The 13,827-nt window shown below is 35.5% G+C and overlaps 1 protein-coding gene across 1 annotated transcript in view; it reads right to left on the reverse strand.

Annotated features, from left to right (window-relative positions):
- The window catches only part of FER (FER tyrosine kinase), a 465,098-nt gene that overhangs the window by 209,124 nt on the left and 242,147 nt on the right, over positions 1 to 13,827 (reverse strand). The window lies entirely within an intron of this gene.

A 13,827-nucleotide genomic window follows, 5' to 3' on the forward strand; every position in this document is an offset into this window, starting at 1 on the left:
CATCTCATAGCAGTTAACTAACACTGCAGTGGTAATTATAATGCAATATATAAATATGTCAAATCAATGCATTGTCTACCTTAACTTACAACTTGTTATAGGTTTATTATAGTTTAGTAAAAATATTCCATCCACATATCACATGCAAAAAGTTCTATCATTTCTTGTGAATTACATTTTAAAGAGTCCAAAAATGAATTACAGAATGTGTGACTGTACAATACTTATAGAGTATAAAAATCATGTTATGTCCCCTATGTATTATCTCAACAATCATGAACAAAGGACATACCCGACATTTTGCTTCAAACAATCTGAAACAATTCTTAGATTGATATGGTTTGCATAAAAAATTCCATGAAAACAATAACATTTTAAATCCTTTAATAACTACATTGTCTTCTTTAACAATTTCTGATTTGAAAACCTGTAATATCTTTTGAACAAATTTGGTGGTTTAGTCTAGAGAATTCACAAATACAGGAAAATTTTCTTTTCACGACTCTTATAGGCCCTGCTATCTTCTCAAGATCATGCATTTAATGGTATCATAAAATAACAGTCTCATTTCGCTAAAAGACATGTAATGCAAAATTTTTGAAGTAACTATGCAGAGAAATAAGAAATACAGGGGAAAATGGCATGATTATTACAATGTGTATTAGTCCACTCAGCCTGCCGTAAAAAAATACCAGACTGGATGGCTTAAACAACAAATTTATTTTCTCATACTTCTGGGGACTAAAAAATTCAAGATCAAAATTCAGCCAGTGGAGTTCCTGGTGACAGCTCTCTTCCTAGCTTGCAGAGGGCAGTCTTCTCCCTTTGTCCTCATACAGCATTTTCTAGATGCATGTACCTAGGGATTGATTTGTCTCTCCCTGTCTACTTTTTTAAGACCCCCATTCTATTAAAATAGGATCCTACTCTTAAGCTTCATTTAACCTTAGGTAGCTCCTAAGAGCCCAATCTCCAAATGCAGACACATTCTGAGTCAGCGTTTCAACATATGAAATGTGGGGGCTGGATGGGGGAACAAGTCAGACACATGGTGTAACTCTAGAATAATCTTAAGGAAAATACATACAGTTCTGAAATAAGGGATAGTTAGGTTCTAAACACTGACTAGACATATAAATATACATTTTACACTTTGGGATTGTTTCTCAACAATAACTTTTTGTTTTAAAAGACATGAGGACCTAAAATTAAGGCATTTGATTTATATTCATGATCACTGTCTTATCATTGACCAACAAAATGTTGGTCTGACAAAATCAGACACACCAAACACGTTTACAGGCATATGGATTAGTTTCCTTGGTTAAAATGAAAACAGTGTTCCATATGCTCTGCCTACAACTTCAGGCTGCCTTTTAGCACTGGTTCATTTTGGGGTTAATCGTTCTCGGCCCCTGTCTAAACAGAATGCCTGATACGCAATGAATTTTTATTTAGCAAAGAGTATTTAGCTACTCAGAAGCTGTCCCTCCAGCAGCTTATTATCAGTCTATAGAATTGAGATGAATTAATAACGTGGTCCAAAATTAACAATATATTGTACACTCTCCTACACAAGCAGCACTTGTGTGCAGAAAGACCTCATGAAACAAATACAGACAGGGATATGCAGAAACATGTAATTGTATTCTCTGGCCTTTCAAAGATTGGACAACTCAGGTCTTAAGCAGAAGAAAAAGGCTGCCTGGAACAGGGCTTTCTCAGCTCACTGTGTCTTCACTCTTTGTCCACTTATAGTGATTATTCAACTAAATGTGACCAAGTCCTCCAAGAGGAATGAAGGAATTGCAAATACTCCCTTCCGTTCAGGGGCACTCGAAGACACAGAAGGTAAATTAAAGAGGTAACAGGACACAGCAAAGAGATGGCTCAACTTACAGTAAGAAAACCACATTTCCGCTCAAAAATATAGTTTTGTTCATGATCTTATTTCATTTTAGATTACCATTTTACACTAATATCAAATGCTTCTCCCAGTTCTCTTGTTCAAATGCTTGTATTATTCACCTGTCACGCTGTATCATAATTATCTGTTTACTTGTCAAGCTTCCCTAGCAGACTGGCAGCTCTTTGAGGGCAGAGACTATGTCTTTGTCATCACTGTAGCTTCTGAGTTTGTCAAGAAGCTGTCACGTAATAGGTATTAGTCAATTAATATTGCATAAATGATAGAATGAATATATGCTCCCTCCAACTATGATTTTTAGAGAAAGTCAAGAATTTGCCTCCCCATCAGCATCTTAACCTTTCTAAACTTATCTAAAAATCAATTTTAAAAGAAAAAGAAAAACTTATTTGATGCCAAGAACTGGTATTTCAAGTTTTACTACAAAGGAAACTGATACAGCAGTTTTAAAAAGCCTTGAACAGCAAAACTTATAAATGGAAATGATGATACCACTGTGATGACTGCAAAGGGTCTAGCAGATGTTGCTTTGATAAAAATGCTGTATTGCTGTGTTAGAAGGAGTTTATGAAATCATATATACACAAGTTTCAAGATCTATGTAACTGTCAAACACAAGACCAACTTTTTCATGTAACTAGATTGAGACTGACATTATTTCTGGAGACACAAATACCATACTTTCACATTAACAACTATAGAGACATTTGAAACAAAATGATCTTTTAAAAAATCAACATTACAAAAATTACTGTAAAAACGAAGGTAACATTGAAGTCAGAAAATGCATTTAAGACTCCACCATCACAACTCTAATAGGTAATACCACTTCCCATGTTCAGCAAAGTGAGCAATCAGTGAGTTAAGTATGCAGAGTCTTTTCCTTAAGAAAGGTGGGTAAGGGGAAGCAAGGCTTCATAAGTTAGGTTGTATTTGGCATTTATTTCCATCCACACCTCTATCCATTCAATGTCCTATCAAGACAAAAATATCTCTTTGAACAAACCTGTCCAGTATGCACACTACTGATGGAGTGTCTTCACATTAACACAACACAGGCCACAAAGAGGGCAATCTTGGGAAACACTTTCTGGAAATCACATTATGTAAAGAAAAGTTGTTTTAAAAATGAAACCTTTTACTTTGAAACAAATGAGTCAAAAAGCAAAGGATGGGACTTTAAGTACCTCCTAAAATGAACTCAATGGGTAGGGCTTCAGATTTAGCCTTAAAGTAAGTAAATAAAATTTTAATTCCCACAGATTGAACTTGCCAATCAACATACCCCTGCTATGAAAAGCCAATAAGCAATTCCCCGTTTCTCCACAAGCATTCTCTCTACATTTAATCACAAGCCCAGATGAGTTTTATTGATCTCTGGGACCATTATCTTTGGTGTTATCATTATTTTTACTAACCTAGTTTGTTAAACTTTTTCAGCAAGCCTACATTACTGTAGGATCTCTATATTTAAGAAGCTCACAATCATTAGCATCTTCACGATAAATACAATAACAGCATTATATTAGCACTATGAACTCAATGTCAAGAACAGAGAAGAGAATGATTAATTTCTTTATTTCTGCATATGCATAGTTCTCCTTTCAAAATAAATTTTACTGCGCCAAAACATAACTGTTCAAAACTCAAAAACATTGTAAAAATAATAGTCAAGTAAAGAATATAATGGGTCTCTGAATAATGGCTTGAGCAGAAGAGCAGGCTGACACTGAAGATTTAAAATCAGCACAACCAGATGAGCAACTGGGTATGGCAGATAAGGGAAGATAACCTGGAAATCTAGTTTGCACAAATGATGATAGTTCAGATGACAGTTTCATGGGCCATGGATCAAGAAATGAAATCAGGAAAAGTCATCAAGGTGTGGTTCTCTTCTATATGATTTTATTCTGAGACACCCAAATCCAGGTGTTGATACTTGCAGACAATTATTATGGGATGAAAGCTTATAGGTCTGGTAAGAGAATGGCAGCATAACACATATACAGAGGGACAGAAAAGGAGAATCAAAAGAGAAAAAGGAAAGCAAATTTTCAGAAGTTCAAATTCTAGTGGATTGTGAAATAGGACTTTTTCTCCCGTCCAATGTGGATTCTCCTCCTCACCTTGAATCTTGGCTTGCCCTGTTACTTAATGTGAAAATAAATTGTGGCAGAAGTGGTACCGTGCCAACTACCAAGTCCAAACCTCAAGAGACCCTGACATTTTCATCTTTGCCATCTTGGAACAGTACCCTGAGATTATGAGGCTGTTAAGAAGCCTGGGATTAAAGACTAGCCTTTTAAGCAGCCTCAGCAGAACCCACCCTTTAACTTGCCAGCTGAGTGTAAACACAAGCAAGAGCCCAAGCTAAATCAGCAGGATGGCTCAGGCAACCCACAAAAATCATGAGGAATCATAAACACTGTTTTAAGACACTAGGTTTTACAGTGTCTATTATACAGCAGTAAATAAATAAAGTGAGAACCAAGAGAAGACTGAACCCTGGAAAAAACAAAAAGCAAAAAGGAGAGGATAGCTCCCATAAAAAGTAATCAGAATTTTCAAAAAGTAGCAGAGGTTTCACATGGGCTGAAAGCAGGAAACAGGTTACTAAAGCTAGTAAGGAGAAGTCATCTTGGATACTTGCAAGTTCAATTTCAGTAAGGTGGTCCGGGCAGAAGCCTTGTTCCATGGGTTTCAAATGAGTCACTGATGAGAAAAATCAATGTGGTATGACAAATTATTCTTATGTTACTTTATAAGAGAAAAAAGAGATGAGTTATTAAAGACTAAAGGAGAAGACGAGTTGAATGAAAGCTTTGGCTATTATTGTATAAGATAAGGATGGAGTGGCTGAGGAAAAAGACTGTAAGGGGACAAGAAAAATATTTTTTAAAAAATAGAAAAAATTAATATATCAAACGCTTAAGGGAGGTGAGAAGACACAGCTGCCACAATAATATACCGCAGACTAGGAGGCTTAAACAACAAACATTTGTGTCTCACGGTTCTGGAGGCTGCAAAGTCAAAAGTTCAAGGCCCCGGCAAACACAGTGTCTGGTGGAAACACTCTCCTGGGAACACCTTCTTGCTGTATTCTCACATGGCAGAGAAACAGAGTGTGTGTCTCTTTCTCTTTTGATACGGACATGAATCTCATTATGGAGGCTCCACCCTCATGACCTCATTTAAACCTAATTACCTCCTTAAGGCCCAACTTCTTAATACCATCCCATAGGGATTAGGGTTTCAACATATGAATTTTGGCATTGGGGGAGACACAAACGTGCAGTCCATAACAATGAATTCACCAGAGGAAAAACAAAAAATCAAAGAACCCAGGAGGAGAGTTGATTCGAGCTGGCATAAGAAAGAAAGATGGAGGTTAGGACAGGTAAAAATAATTGTTGAGAGAGTGCACCAGGGTTTCTTACTTATCCAGGTTCTTAGTAAAAGAAGCAAGATCACCTGCTGAGATGGGAGGAACAGTAAATAGTTTAAGAGCTTGAGAGAAAAATGGTAAACTTTGGAAAAAGCTGTGTAAAATGGGGAGCAGAATCAAATAGACATGAGAACTATTATTTCAAGCAAAATGGTGAATATCTGTAATGACAGAAGTTGTAGTCAGTGAGAAAAATGACCATTTTGTCATTTAAATAGACAAGGACAGCATTTTTTAAAAATAAATTTCATGTATTAATAAACACAATAAGGTAATGTTAAAAGGGGGGCACACTTGGGGTTGGGTGGCTTAGTTGGTTAGGCATCCGACTCTTAACCTCAGCTCAAGTCTTGATCTCAGGGTTGTGAGCTCAAGCTTTGAGTTGGGCTCCACACAGGGTGTAGAGGCTACTTAAAAAAAAGGAGGGGCAGGTACACTTTATTTCATCCATGAGTACAGGATTGTCCTTTTAATCTCCTGGTTTCTGTCTTAATACCCACCAAAGATGATATGTGGATCACAAACGTATGAAATGATGCTTAACCTCATTAGCATTAGGGAAATGCAAATTAACCATACAATGAGATTACCTTTACATACCCATGAGAATGACTAACAGTAACTAATTTATGTTTTTTTCAATTTTCAAAGCAAGCATTGGTAAGAATGTAGAGTGAACAGAATTCTCATGTATTATTGGTGGGACTACAAAATGTTATAGTCATTTTGGAAATGTATGCTAAAGGGGTGCCTAGGTGGCTCAGTGGGTTAAAGCCTCTGCCTTTGGCTCAGGTCATGATCCCAGGGTCCTGGGATCGAGCCCCGCATTGGGCTCTCTGCTCAGCAGGGAGCCTGCTCCCCCCCCACCCCTGCCTACTGTGACCTCTGTCTGTCAAATAAATAAATAAAATCTTTAAAAAAAAAAAAAGAATGTATGCTAAAAAGGATTAATTTTTATTTATCTGCATATAAACTATCCCTCCAAACATATGACCAAAACAATGTAAAATACCTTTTCAAAATAAAATATTACAAAGACTGTTGTCTTGTACTACTTTGGGCCCAAACATAAAGGACAACTATACTAATATATTAATACATGTATTTTAGGATGTAAACTATTATTATTTCAAAACCCCATTGAACAAGTATCAATAAATATGTAATTCAAACTGTTTTTTATATCCTAAATGAAATAAAGTTAGAGATTATTTCTCAATTTTCCAATTACCTATCTATAAAAGATGGTGAACTAGAGCTTTTCCAATAATGGCATTTGCTTAGCACAACATAGTATATAAAGCGTAGATTCCATACTGTTTTAATTTTATTCAATACCAAAGTTAAACTTTTAAAACAAAGGATTGCAGACAAGTTTTACCAAAGCTTTTCCTCTACAGACTTGCTAAGAATCAGTATATTTCTTTAATGATCTTAACTCAGGGGGGTGAGGTAAAGAAGAGCTTTCCCCCAGACACACAGCACAATTACCTTATTTCCCACCATGTATTTATATACGTTCAGTTCCAGACCACCATAAAAGTGTGGATACCACAATAAAGCAAGTCAAACTAATTTTTGGTTTCCCAGTGCATATAAAAGTTTTGTTTACACTATACAGTAGTCTAGTAAGTGAGCAATAGCAGTATGTCTAAAAAAATGTACATACCTTAATTAAAAAAATGCTTTCCTGCTACAAAATGCTGATCATCATCTTATCCTTCACTGAGTCACAATCACTGATTGTGGACCAGCATGACAAATATAATAATGACAAATTTGAAATATTGCAAAAATTACTAAAATGGGACACAGAGACATAAGAAGAGCAAATGCTATTGAAAAAATGGCACCAAAAGACTCCCTGGATGCAGGATTGCCAGAAACTTCAATTTGTAAAAAATGCAGCTATCTGCGAAGCACAAAAAAAAAAACCAAACATATTTGCACTCTCCTGCTTGGTGCTGTGTGTTCAGCAGCTGGAGCATCTCTTCACCATTAAAACTTTTGCAGGAAAGCCCCACCTGTAAAGCTCCAGCACACACTGCACCCTGGCAATGCTATTACTGCCTTTCATCCCTTTATTCTTTTTTTTTTTTTTTAAATTTTATTTATTTATTTGACAGAAAGAGACAACAACAAGAGAGGGAACACAAGCAGGGGGAGTGGGAGAGGGAGAAGCAGGCTACCCGCCAAGCAGGGAACCCGATGCAGGGCTCTATCCCAAGACTCTGGGATCATGACCTGAGCTGAAGGCAGATGCTTAAAGCCTGAGCCAGGTTTCCCTCATCCCTTTATTCCTGTGGATGTAATGACTTCTCACTTCACTGAGTTTCTGGGCAACTAACCATCCCCAGTTTGCTCCCTTAATCCTGCCCATGATTCTATTAGCAGTTCCTTTATTTAAACTTAATCTCTTCATTTAAGCCATCTGGGTTGAACTGTGTTTTCTACCAGGCCTACACACATACATCACACACAGATATATCACCCATACATATGCAATATGATACTTCATTATATAAATATACCAACCAACATCAAGTTTCAAAAGACAGTAACCAAATGGTCATAACTACTAATTGCTTCAGGGGTTCAAAGCAGACAGATCCCAAACCCATGTACTTTGTGTGTGTGTGTGTGTGTGTGTGTGTGTGTGTGTGTCTGTCTGTCTAACAGACATACTACAAAGAGAAACTGCCAATACTACCATGTTTTGTAATATAAATTTTAAAATCTTTTAAAGAGAATTTATAATCAATGCTATAAATATTTTATAGCTTGTTTGTTCAGTTAAGGGTGTGGTTTAAGCATATTACTATAACTAACACAAAAACATTTAATAGGCTGCATGACATTCTATTATGTGAATTTATAATCATTTATCTGTTCTTTTTTGCAGAGATTTGGATTATTTCTAAATCTTTACTACTGTTTTCAATGCTTTGGTGATGATCCCTGAACTTCTAGTATTTCTTTAGAATATATTCCTGGAGGTAGTGTTACTGGGGAATGGATATGACTCTTGAAACCACTGATAGTGATACCCAATAAAATGTTCCAGGACTGTGGAAATGTTCTATATCTGCTGTGTGCAATATGTATCCCTTAGCCCAATGTGCTCATTGAGCACTTGAAATGTGGTGAATGAGACTAGGGAAATAAATACTGAATTTACATAGCCGATGTGGCTAGTGGCTATTGAGTATTGCATAGCATAGCTCTTGCTGCCTAATTCATGCCTACTTATCATACAGAAAAGTTGCAGCAATTTACATTTCATCAGCAGACAATGAGAGTGCCTGTGTCCTCAGACATTTATTATGGTATTTATTGTTTTCCAATATTTGTCAGTTTGTTAGGAAAAGACAGAGTGTAATTGCTTTTTCATTTATATTTTTTTTGGGAATGCTCAGGTTAAATCTTTTTTCATGTATTGTTTTTCCTTCATGAATTTGTTTGCCCACTTTTCTAGGAGAGAATAAATTTGTTTTTCTTAAAACATATATACTCTATATGTTAAATAATTAATGCCTGCCACATGTGCTGCAAATAATTTTCTAATTGTGCCTTTTGACATACAAAAGTTTTCTATGTTAATGCAAGCTTATTGATCTTCTGTTTGTGTCTGTATTGCAAGCCAATTTAGATAAGGTCTCAAGTAGACTTTACATAATTTATTCATCACCTTTATATAAACAAAAAGTTAAGAAATAGTGGACTTATGCTTTAAAACCTTACCCCTGGGGGGTGGAGTTATGGACATTGGGTAGGGTATGTGCTATGGTGAGTGCTGTGAAGTGTGTAAACCTGGAGATTCACAGACCTGTACCCCTGGGGAAAAAAAAAATATATGTTTATAAAAAATAAAATTAATTAAATAAATAAATAAATAAAAACAGCAAAAAAAAAAAAAGAATTCCAAACCTGCCATGTTTGAAAGCATAAACTTTCCTTCAAACCCTTAAAAAAAAACAAAAACAAAAACAAAAACAAAAAACCCTTACCCCTGACTCAAACACATAGTAATGATGGATTAAATATAAAAAGAAATAATCAAAAAGGCTGTGCAGGACTCAGAAACAAAATAAAAACTTTGAAAAACACAGACACAAAGCATTGAGTAGAGTTGATGCTACACACTTGATGTGTTTCTGTGTTATGTGTCATGCATTTGACTATTATAATAAAGGCCTTTCCTCCTACTTAGTAAAAGGAACTAAAAAGAGATCCAGGATCCCTGCTTAAAACAGCAAATACACAATTCAAAGAGGTGGAAACAAGAAGGGTCTCTAATTCAAGGAGATACAACTGAAATTATTACCTATCAGAATAGCAAAAGTAGTAAGCATGGTCTAGATGTAAAGAAATGGGAATTCCTTCACCCTCTTTTTTTTTTTTTTTAAAGATTTTATTTATTTATTTGACAGACAGAGATCACAAGTAGGCAGAGAGACAGGCAGAGAGAGAGGGAAGCAGGCTCCCTGCTGAGCAGAGAGCCCAATGCGGGGCTTGATTCCAGGACCCTGGGACCATGACCTGAGCTGAAGGCAGAGGCTTTACCCACTGAGCCACCCAGGTGCCCCTCCTTCACCCTCTTGATAGGAGTATAAGTTGACACAAACACAGGGGAAAACAACTTTAGCAACATCTAACTAAATTTAAGCTGGGCATATCCTTTCATCTTGCTCCTCTACCTTCGGATAAAAGAGACACAGGTATCCCACATCTAGACAAGGATGCTCTCTATTCATTGTTTGTGTTAGTGAAAATTAAAAGCAAAATTTTTTAAAATCAAAATATTCATTAACAGGAACATGTATGAATTGTTATATCCTTGAAATTTAAAAACAGATTTAAAAGTTGAAACCAGTTAAAATAAATGAACCAGATCTTCCCTATTAATACGAGCAAACAAAAGTTTAAATAGTAAGTAAAAAAGCAAGTTGCAGAATGATAAACATAGCAAAACTTAATAACATGCAATAAGTGTAAAACTTAAAAACAATGCTTATAGATAGTACAAATAGCATAGTAAGGCTATAGTATAAAAATACAAGGAAAGATAAATCAGAGAAGTAGGTAACTCTGGAGCTAGAAAAGTGAATAGAATCAAGGAGGTCTTCAAGTTTGTCCATATTGTTTCAATTCTTATTTCTAAAAAATTTTAAGTATGGCAAAATGTTAGAAAAACATTAAAATGACTTTGGATATGGGTATATACGATTTCATTCTCTGTATTTTCCCATACTGGAAATAATTTATATTACAAAATGAACAAGAAAGAACCTACAAAGAATCCTCCAAAAGCCTTTTCCAAAATAAAATGTATACAAACTACATAAGCAATTTAAGTGGACTTCTGGTAACAAACAAGATGGAGAAACTCTGGTAACAAACAAGATGAAGAAATCCACTATCAGCTATTGCTCCTACAACCAAAAGTCTGGACAAAACAGAGAACCAATTACCTGAGGACACAAAAAAGTTAACAATGAAAGGGAGACTGGGAAAGAGACGCAAAACTTAACAAAAACTCATGACAAGGATGAGTTTGCTGGTTATTCTTCCTCTGTTATCTCCTGACTTTGATAGAGAGGAAATACATAACAGTAAAGGGCACCAAAAAAGAAAGAAAGAAAGAAAGAAAGAAAGAAAGAGAGAGAGAGAGAGAGAGAGAGAGAGAGAGGAAGGAAGGAAGGAAGGAAGGAAGGAAGGAAGGAAGGAAGGAAGGAAAGAAAAGAAAAGAAAAGAAAAAAGAAAAATTGAGAGAAACCCTGCCTTCCTGGCCAGGGAACCAGGAAAATAGAACTCTCTTAGCCAGAGAGTAGAGAGAGTGTCTCCCTTCTTTTTCCCCCTCTTCCTTCTTTCCCTGCAGATCAGCCCCGGAACGTGGCTGCAGTCACAGATGTACACTGCAGCGGGGGCGATGAGGGGAGAACCTAAACACCCAAAGAGAAACAGGAAAAGACAACTTGGTGGTTCCAAAAGTGCTGGGGGTATATCCTGATATTTTCTTCTCTTGCCCTTAACCCAACCATGACCCTGGTTAAGTGGAACCACACAGCGGCAGAAACAGCTGAAACTCCAAGAGAAACCCCTCTTCATAGTTGGAAAAAATGGAAGAAATGGAAATAAGAGACTATAGCAGTCATCTTGAAGAGAAAATGGCTGGAGAAGATGATCCCATAATTTTGTATATGACACAACACAATGTTAGGAGGTGTATGCCCATGGCATTTTTACACATTTCAAACTATCTTTTCAAGAACGTTATATAGCAGACAGCATTAGAAACTAGGGATGGTCTCCCCTTATGATTTGTGGGGAAGGAGCACTGATACAAAGTTCAGGCTGCCTGCTACACCATGACTAAGGGACTGTCTACATCCCTGCGGCTGGCTGTTTCTTTACCAAGTTCATGGAAGTGTGGCAAACAAACCTGGCAGCATCCCAGCATGCTGCTCCTCAAAATTGCTTGACCACTTGAAACACAAATCCCATGCTCACCCTCAGGTTGTACATATGCTAGAATTCCATTTATATGACATTCTGGAAAAGGCAAAATGATAGGCACAAAAAAACAGGTCAGTATCTGCCAGGGGCTAAGGGGAAAGGTTGACTACAAAGGGCGAAGGCGAGCACAGGAGAATTTTGTGAATTGGAAAAAAAAGTGCTGGATCTTGATTTCTGTAGTGGTCACATGATTCAAAATACTTGTCAGAATGCAGAGAACTGTATACGAAAAAGAGTGAATTTTACTATATATAACTTTAAAAATAGTAAATACATATAAAAACATAAATTTAAAATTTGTATTTTTAAACTTCAAAAAAGCAGCTTGGAAGTTCAAATTTAGTAAAAAATCTAAAACATTCACCCAAGAAATGCTAAGCTTCATAGATCACGTAATATAGAACTAACATGAAAACACTAATAAACTAATTTTGGTAGTGACAGGATAGCAGGAATTTCACAAATTTAGGATAATCTTGTTATTTGGTGTTCCTTCTTCTAGATCAGAAGATGTCCTATTTTTCTTTTTCAGGTGTTAAATATAGAAAAAAAAAAAACTAATATGACTTCCCTTTCTAATCCCCTTATCTAAGTTGGATCCCTTATCCTATTTTTTTTTATGTTAACCTTTCACTAACTTTCCTTTTTTATAGAGACTGAATTTTACTCCTTAAGAATTTATACCAAATCTGATGCAGCTCTGCAAAATTGTTTCTAGCTATAGCTTCACCTCAATTCATACTACCAATTTTATTTATTATCACTATTGCTTAGTGTTCATCAAGCATCCCCACAATGTACAGGGCACAAAATGATATTTAAATGTCAAATATCAAGCTCAAAGGTCCTGTCCCTTTATTCGCCTTCAAAACTGTCTCATGTTTGACATTAAGATTTCGATATAAAGACAGATAGCTTTGAGTTTGGGGGCACTATATTTCACTCAACTATTTAATACCAGAGGAACATGCTCATTTTGAATTTGAGATATATGAAAAAGGAAAAGAACTAGAATTATTCAGTCAAAGAAAGAGAAAAATTTGAGATGATTTAATATATTTCTGTGGCTAATCTATAGTTGGAGGGCTTGAAATTGCTTAGAATTTTTCCTGAGTAAACTAGCAAGTACTAAAAACCAAAAAACAATAGCACTTAATAAAAGTTTATTAAAAAATAAATGAATAAAGGAAAAATGAATACGGAATATCTTAAAGTACCAAAATAATGCTCACCTGTTTGAGATTACAAAGTTTACACAAATGTAAGTAGCAATCCTTAAAATCACATATAAGCCTTAAAAAATAAGAGATCAAAGTTGATCCAACCATCCAAAAGGATTATTATTTCAATTGACTCTGCATCTTTTCATTAAATTTTAAATCCTTCAATGGTGATGATTAAATAAATAATTTTTGGTTAATTTGAGTGTTTTCAGTATGTTTGTTTTGGAGGGGCCATAAGAGCTCATTGTCTCTAATTACTCAGGATTACAAAATATGCCTATACTTATTTTCCCCTTTGCTTACCAATAACCAAAGCAATTAAACTATGTATAACCTAATCAACTTCATTAATGTTAAGATAGAAGTACACATATGGAGGTGTACGTGCAACCTGGGTATTTAATCTCAATACTGACATTATCTCCAACATATTGTATTACTAAAATTCTTCCTCATTATAAATAAGAGTACCACTGCATAAGGTGTATCTGTGTATATGTATATACATATACATGTACAATGTGGTCACATATGTGTGTAAATATATATCCATACATATGTACCTATATATTCACATACATAAACAAAGGTATGTATCATTATAAAATGTTTAGGTCAAATTCAAAGGCATATAATTTCAATGTTGAGAGTAGAATACCGAGACTATTTTAGTAGTTATCCACGTGAAAATGTTAATATAAAAACATATTTCAAAT

This window comes from Lontra canadensis, unplaced genomic scaffold (genome assembly GCF_010015895.1).
Source record: "Lontra canadensis isolate GAN:19392208 unplaced genomic scaffold, GSC_riverotter_1.0 scaffold4, whole genome shotgun sequence".
Taxonomy (NCBI): domain Eukaryota; kingdom Metazoa; phylum Chordata; class Mammalia; order Carnivora; family Mustelidae; genus Lontra; species Lontra canadensis.